At 37.8% G+C, this 8646-nt stretch overlaps 1 protein-coding gene across 1 annotated transcript in view; it reads right to left on the bottom strand.

The window, feature by feature from the left end:
• The window catches only part of CCDC148 (coiled-coil domain containing 148), a 177278-nt gene that overhangs the window by 60503 nt on the left and 108129 nt on the right, over positions 1-8646 (bottom strand). The window lies entirely within an intron of this gene.

The following is an 8646-nucleotide window of genomic DNA, read 5'->3' on the forward strand; positions in this document are numbered from 1 at the left end:
AGAGTGGGTTTGGAGAGAAAAACAAGATTACATTTGGGTCAAATTAGATTTGAGGCAGTGGGATGTGTGAGTTTGCAGTTCAAGAGAGAAATCTAGACCAGAGATACTAATTGGTAATTTGAGTCAGCATATAAATGGCATATGAAGTATATTGGATTGGTTGCGATCCCCGAGAAAGTACACATACTTAGAGCACCGAGGCCCCAGGGAACTCCAAGACTTAGAACGATGAGGAGGATCCATCCAAGTTAATGGAGAAAGAGAACCCAGTGAGATAAAAGAACAGAGGATGGCTTCCTAGAAGCTAAATATCAAGTTTTCCAAAGAGGAGGCAGTGATCACTTCCATTTTAATAGTTCAAGTAAAGTGAGGACTGAGGACAGACCCCTGGAATTAGCAACATGGAGATCACTGATGACCTTGACAAGCACAGCTTTGCTGGAGTCGAGGGACAAAATGGCTCAAGCGACAGTGGGTGGGATGAAGCGAGGACAGTGTGTACAGGCTACAGGATGGTGAGATTTTCTTAACGGGGGAGGCATGAGGTCAAGGGAGAGTGTGTTTCTAAATACAAGCGAGAATGGTATATTTATAGGTTAATAGGAAAGATCTAGAATAAAAGGGGGAAGTGGTGGTGGGAGAGAGATTTGGATGACCTTGCGTAGGAGAGAGGGAATAGGATTCTGTGCATAAGTGAAGGGGCTGGCCATAGACAGGAGTACAGATACTTAATGCATTGTGAAAGGAGGGAAGGTAGGGAGTGGGTACAGATTCTGATAGGTTGGTAGATGCAATGTTGGAAGCCTGTGGAAATTTTCTTCTTGTGAAATAAGATATTGAGAGGTAAAAAAAAAAATCACAATCAAAATCGTTAATATTTCCTTCAGTCAACTTAACAAAAGAGCAACACCAAGGAGGCAATGAAGCTGTTTTTTTTTTTTTTTAACCTGCTCATAACACATGTCTTATACTTGACACTTCAACTGTGATCAAACCATAATGGTCTGGCTTCTTGTAAAGTGTTTGGCTATAGTGGTTCATTAACCCAAGGAGAGAAATCCTGAGAGAATACTAATAAGACAGACTGCATGTACCTGTAAAACATGAAAGAAATACTCCTAGTAAGCAGACTACTAAAGAGATTTTAAATTATCAATTACCTATCAATTTAACAGTTCTGAGTACACTAGGACAGGATCAAAGCCATGAAAATTACCCTAAAGCAAACAGTTTGAAACCAAGTTTTCTCGAAATTGATTAATCACAAAATTAATAGCAAACAGCAATCACAGTGATGGGCAGCACAGCACAGTGTTCAAAATCATGAACGATGGAGTTAGACCTGCTGGGTTCAAATCCTAATTGCACTGCTTAATGGCTATGTGAATTTGGGGAAATTATATTCCCTCTATGTGTCTCTGTTTCCTCATTTATAAAATGAAGATCATATTAGTACCCACCCCTTAGGGTTTTAAGAAGATTAAATGAACATAGAACTGTGCCTTGCACATAGCAAGCATTGTATAGGTGTCTGTTAATTAAATCATATCACTGTGAATAATCAAGCCCTAGCCAGAAAATGCAGCCAAAAATTGACACCTGGAGTTAATTTTTAAGACTTTTAAAACTGCCTACTGGGAAATCTTTTAAAGGAAAACAAATACATCTGTTTCTTGATCATCTAGGGTATTTTCTTCCCTCCATCTGACTTTTTCTTAAAATTGTGTTCTGACAAAGAGTAGGAAGATTCCATAATTTCCACTTTTAAAAAAGAAGTTCTAATGGAAATCTTCACTTTTAAAAGACATGGAAACCAGAAAAGTGAGCCTCTTGGATTACCATTCTACTTTTCTGTCACCTATTGACTCATATACTGAGAGCTGACCCTACATTTAGACTCATATTAGAAGGTCATAATCAGTTAATAAGCTATGTTAATGTTCATTTCTAAATTTTAATGACAAAATAAGGAACATTATGAATATTTTTAAATTATATGATTCTTGATTTATTTTCTTTTCTCCCATACCGCATTCATTTCTTTACTCATACAATATCATTCAGAGGACTGGTTAAATATTCAGAAGATAAAGTCTGAACCCCCAGTTTATTTTGGAGTCATTTCTACATAAAATACACGTTAACTATCTTTTCTTTTTGACCACTGTAATATCCTGATAGTTAATTTACCTACTAGGTTTTATGGTGCCAATATTTTGGGTATTTCATCAGATTTTCAAATAAAAGTACCAAAAATTAAAAGAAAAACACCCGATCAAACTTTGACTGCAAGATCCCATTTCTAGGAGTTAGTAACTGAGAGCACCACAAAACCGAAGCTGGAAAGTAGTTCAACAGATCGGTCCTGAGCCAGATGGGGCTACTTCAGCTCTAGCTGCAGGTGGTCCCCATGCAGAGATGCTTGCAGTGAGAGACCTGGGTGGGCGGATTTTAGAGCAGAGGTCAAACGCGTTCAGAGAGGTTCAAAGGCATGTTTTTAGGGTCGAAAGAGTCTATGAGAGCTTTTATATTCCGTATTCTCCATTTTATAAAAATGTAAAAAAGTGTTGTAGACCAATTTGAGATCATCTGAATGTCACTGCATGACTGAGTGCTACCACAGTGTTGTTTGTGTTCACAATTCAGTTGGTCCCCAGTGGTACGTTACATAAACTGACAGTATATCTTAAGTCATTTTAGTCTAAGTGGGATCCAGTTAGACCAATCAGTCTTTCTCTCTCCCTCTCCCTCCCTCTGCTCCCCAGAGCATTTGGTTCCCCAAGAACCAAATGGGCTTTTATGGATTTTATGGGATTCACCTTGTTAGAAAAAAGCCAATAAACACAGGTCTTTTTGAGATGAACCCTTCTCTCTCTTGGCCTCCTGCTGATGTGGCTGTGCGAAATTGTCCTTAAACTTCTCTGAGGCTCTCTAGTTTGAGAATATCTATGAGAAACACCCCTTATCTCTTGGAAGTGTTGCTTATATGAATGGATACACTGGCCCTTTGATCTTTTCGAGGCTATAACAAAGCGTTGTACATTCACACTTTCAGTCTTTTCCCTATGCCATGCTGTTGGAAATAAACTCTTAACTCTAGAGTCTTTTGCCATTAGGATAGATGGAGAGTTTCCCAAATCATCAAGTCCTGGTTCCTTTTAGTTTAACAGTTCTTCCCTCAATTTATCTCTCTCCTTTTTACTATAAGTAGCAAAAAAACAAAAACAAAAAACCAAAAACAAAACCAGGTGGCATCTTCAACACCTTGGAAATCTTCTTAGTTCATTACATATGAAGTTCATTATTTAGGAAGGTTTTCCATCTAACTGCAGGACACGATTCCCTAGGCTTTATGCCACTGCATAACAGTGATCCTCCTTTCTCCTGTTTCCAATAATATGTTCATCGCTTCCTTCTGAACCCTTATCAGCCACATCTTATCCATATTTCTACTAACGGTCTGTTCAAGGCATTCTAGTCTTTTTTCTATCACGCTCCTCAAAATTCTTCCAACTTCTCTCCACTTCCCAACTCCAAAAAGACTTCCACATTTTTATGTATTTGTTACAGTAGCATTTCACGTCCAGATACCAAAATCTGTATTGATTTTTTTAATTGCTGTGTAACCAACTACCACAAATTTAGCAACTTAAAGCAATACTCACTTATTAGCTCAGAATCCTATAAGTCAGAGGTTCAGAAAGGCATGGCTAGGCTCTCTGCTCATGACATCACAAGCCTAAAATCAAGGTGTTGCCAAAACTGATTTCTCATCTGGAAGTTTTAGAGAAAAATTTGCTTCCAAGCTCATTCCTTTTTTTTTTTTTTTTTGTAAAAATTCAGTTTGTTACAATTATAGGACTATAGGTTACAGGGTCCTATTTCCTTTCTGGCTGTCAGCTAGGGCCACTCTTATCTCCTAGGGGCCACCCACACTCCTTGCCATGTGATCTCCTCCATCTCCCAGCCAACAATGGTGGGTCAAGTCCCTTTTATACTTTAAATCTCTGGCTACCCATCCTGTGACCAGCCAGAGAAACCTCTCTGCTTTGAAAGGGCTCATGTGACTAGGTCAAGTCCACCCAAATTATCTCCCTTTCTCAACGTTGCCTGTGCCATATAATATAACCTAATTAGGTATTTACAGTCCTGGCAATCATACAGGTATGTATCCCGGGACGGCAGAAAGTCTTGGGGCCCATCTTAGAAGCCTGTCTGTCACGGGGCTCTTCATTGGCCCCTTTAAGTCCCAACAATCTTGAAGAAGCAGAGTTTAAAACCTGGGAATTTTTTTTTATCATTCTCTGTGTCCACCTTTTTTTCTACTCTTGGCTCTTTAGATCAGTATATTATTAGATTGATAAACACTGGAGAAGAGATTTCATAATATCCTGATGAATTACTCTCATAAGAACCCATAAATCCCCACATAGAGAGAATGGCTTTGATCTGAATGTACCCTGGATTCCCTCCTAAGCACAGCGTTTCTTGAACCTTCTGGGAAGTAGTACTGTTCCACCCCTTTCGCCTGCATCCTGATTAAGATAGCCTCCCCTCTTTTGTTTTAGATTCTTTCCTCTCTTCCCTGGTTATCTGTCAGATGAATATAATTCTGAGTGTTTGCCAGGTCACCTGAGGACAAGGGGAAGCACCCAAGTGCCAAGGTTCTACTGAAGACTGGGTCTATTGGTATTTACTGGTGCAATGTCACTTGAGGCTCCCCAGAAACATCTCTGAGGTAAGGCTGAAGGTCACATGGCTGGTGGAGTTATTCTGACTTTTCTGACTATGTTCCCCACCCCTCAGTTGTGCAATATGAGTGGTTTCAATGCTGGATTCAGAGTTGGTGAAAATTGGGAGGGAACTGTGACACGATAAATCAAGGAAGGGATATGTCTCCTTTTTCTGTGAGCCTTGCTTAAAATCTCCATTTTGGGAGCAAGGCTGAAAATATCCTCGCCTTGGATCCCATAGAATGCCAAGCATCATGCAGCAACAAAACCTCCTAAAATGCTGTGATGCAGAGCAATGTTTTTGTTATTCAAGCCATCCAAAGAGCCACACCTAGTAAAAGGGTGGTTCTTGGACCAATATTACATATCAGGCATTTTGAGGTTCATCTAGCATGGCAGTCTTGTTTCTTACAATAGCTCCTAGGGATAGTTTATGGAAAGGCATCATCTCTTGATTTTACCATGACAATTGCAAAAGTGGAGAGATGCTTCTGAAATATTACCATTGTCACCTAACAGCTTATGAATCAAAACTTTCCTTGAGTCTTGAGATAAAACTATGAAAACTGAATATTATGTTCAACTAGAGTTTTAAAGCACAAAAGAAAAAAGTGATCTAATAAATGTACATTTGCAAGGAGCTGGGCACCTACTAGGATAAACTTTGCCACTGGATACAAATTATGTTATTCCCACAAAAAGAAAATATTATTTCCTAAAAGACAAATTACTGGGAAGAAGAATTAGGATAAAGCTGATCTCTTGTTCAGAAATCCTAATGTGGGGTTTTACGCATGGCATAGTTTCTCTACCTCTATTGCTGCTCTCTTACGAGAAGAGACAGTCAGGCAAATGAAACAGTAGACGGGGAGAGACAGAACACCAGGTAATAAAGCAACCAGTCTCAAGTCAGGGGAAGGCTGCCTGTAGGGGGTTTTCTGCCAAGGTTCTATTAAGCACTGAAGAACCAAAATTTGTCTCCAACACGTAAAATAGTTAAAACAAAGGGAATCTAGATTTGCGTTTAGTATATATAAAGGTAGTCAGAACTTTGGTCAGTATGTCTGAGTTGACACAGAAATCTTTTTTCCCACTTTAAACACAGAAATTTTGGACAAACCATACCACAACTACACACACACACCCAGTGTCCCAGTGCTGAAAATAAAGATGGAACTCAAAGTCAAAGCAGTGAGAAGGAGCCAAAGCCACGTGACTCCTGGGGAGAACTGGACCTGAGATACGTCTGAGGAGCTGGTGGCCAGGCTTTCAGTGTTAGTTGTGGGACCTGTGCACATGGGTGCAGGAACCAAGCTACCTACGAAGAGCAAGAAATCACATAGGACTTGTCCATACACACAAGGGAAACTAGCTACACCGTGACCACTCCCCAGGAGAGTGACAAAGGAGCTAACTTTCTGCTTGGGACCAGAGGAAGAAAAGGGCCAAGTGCAGAACCCCAGTGCTGTGCATGAGTGCTAAGTCAGCACCCACTCCCAGCTCACAGCATGGGTCCCAAGTCTCAAAGTTAATATACAAACTAGTCCTGGGCCAGTAAAATGCATAGGACCCTTAGCAGAGGCAAACATAAAAGCTCTCTGTAGAGATGTTCTCACTACCAGGTCATAGTTCATAAAGGAAAGCACAATTCACAAAGAAAAAGTTTAAGAACTTCAATTATTTGATCATTTGAAATTTCCGTGGAACTACAGACACTGAGGCAAATTTAAAGGCAAATGACCAATGAAAGAAAATATTTGCAACTCATATAACTGATAAAAAGAAATAATATTCAGAATTTATAAAGAACATCTATAGATTAAATAAAGAAAAAATAGACAATGGACAAGAAGCATGAATAAGCAATTCAGAGAGGAAGAAAACTTCCCAATGAACATGAGATTTCCAATCTCACAAGTGACCAGGAGAATCCAACTTAAAACATTGAGATACTGTTCCCATTTAGCGTATTGGCAAAAGTCAAAAAGAATAGTTTTAATGTCTCATAAAAAAAAAAAAGTCTTATATAAAGTTGAAAACATACACATCTGCAACATAGTGATTTCCACCCCAGGTACACCCTAGAGAAAGCTGTGCATACATGTCCTGGTCAATATGTACGAAGTGGCTGCTGCAGCACACTTTCAATAACAGAACTTAAGAAACTTAAATGTTATCCACTAAAAGAAGGGATAAATGGTATTCTAGTTCTACAGTGGAACACTATATAGCCATTAAAAGAATAAACCAGCTCTCTGTGTACTAACATGGCTATATCTCAAAATGTAAGGGTAAATGGAGAAGTACATGCTGCAGAATAACTGTGGTAATATTCATGAGAGAAGTAAGAGAAATGAAATACATATTAAAATATGTTCAAAGCAATAGATAGCCTGAAAGATAGCAATAAAATTCATGATGGAGATTGCCTTTGGTGTGGTAAGAAGGCAAATGGTACTGAGTTAGGTCCTCAAAAGAAGACTTCAACTTTATCTATAAAATAAACCTGAAACAGAATGAAAATGTCAACAGTTTCAATGCTAGGTGATGAGTACTAATGTATTTATTACATCAATCTCTGTATTTTAAACTTTTTTTCTAAATGTAAGAAATAATTTTTAAAAGAAAATAAATAAAATAAAATATATGCCTCGGGCCCATACACTTTCAAGAGATTGACCATGAATTTGGCTTAGAGCTTAATTATTCCTTCCATCACTGTTTGTTTTGTTGTTGTTTTGGTGTCAGGCCAAATTTCAAGCCAAATGTCAATAGCTCATCTGCAAGCTAATAAAGGTCTCTCTCTCATCTTTCAAAACACCTTTCTCTCATTTCCAGAAATCTAAGAGACTGAGGAGAAAACAGTAAGCAGTCTGTCTATCCATTCCTGTATAACCATGTCAATTCCCCAACTCAAATTTAATTTAACAGTGAAATGCACTTACTTCAATTCTCAATACTTGAGTTACTGATTTGTGTATTCTTTCACTGTCTTTGTAAGTTCCCAGAAAGCGGAACTGTATCTAAATCTCTTTATATGGCACTTAAAATGACAGTACATGCAAACAAATGCTTAAAAATATGTTACTTTTCATGATTATACTAATTCATAGAGAGGAAGGGCTATGAAAGGTGCACAGGTAGATGACAAATCTCTAAGGATATGTAGTTTCATAATAGTTAATAATTGTTAAGTTTTCCCACAGAGATGTGTATAGTCCACCTATGTTATTTGAAACATGATTGATATTTATGAGTTTCTCTCTTGATGGGGACTTGATGAAACCACCCAACTTCCTTAGAAGTTAGACTGTAAATTACATCTTCTTTGTAGCTTACTTTGTCAAAAATAATATAACTTCTCTACGTGTTGTTTTTTACACATGCTGACTCTACACCAATTTGCTGATATAAGAGCACAAAACAAGCAAGAATAATGGCCACTGAAGTATAAAGCGCAGAAATCTGACTTCTAGCTAAAAAACCATAGTGCCTTTTTTTCCCCTCATGTTTAATTTTAAAGGAAAAACTTCTAGACAAGAGCTTCATAAACCTGGTTGACCATATAAAGTATCAATTATGTTCACAAAAGCAAAAATTTACTCATCAAGGACTGTGAATTAGTCATTCTTAGTACTTTAAGCAACTCCAAAAGAAAACATTTTACATATCATGCAGATCAAGCCAATACAGGTGTACAGGTTAATGGAAGTTCCTTTCATTATGTTATGGAGTTGATCATAAATTGCCTTTTGTGAATCATTTCCACAGATGTCATAAAATCTTAAAGAAAAATATTTTTTACTGTAAATTCTATCACTTTTGTGTTGTGGAAAAACAAAATATCTAAACAAATATCCCATATATATATATATATATATATATATATATTTTTTTTTTTTTTTTTCGTTTC

This window comes from Lipotes vexillifer, unplaced genomic scaffold (genome assembly GCF_000442215.2).
Source record: "Lipotes vexillifer unplaced genomic scaffold, Lipotes_vexillifer_v1.1 scaffold173, whole genome shotgun sequence".
Lineage (NCBI taxonomy): Eukaryota > Metazoa > Chordata > Mammalia > Artiodactyla > Lipotidae > Lipotes > Lipotes vexillifer.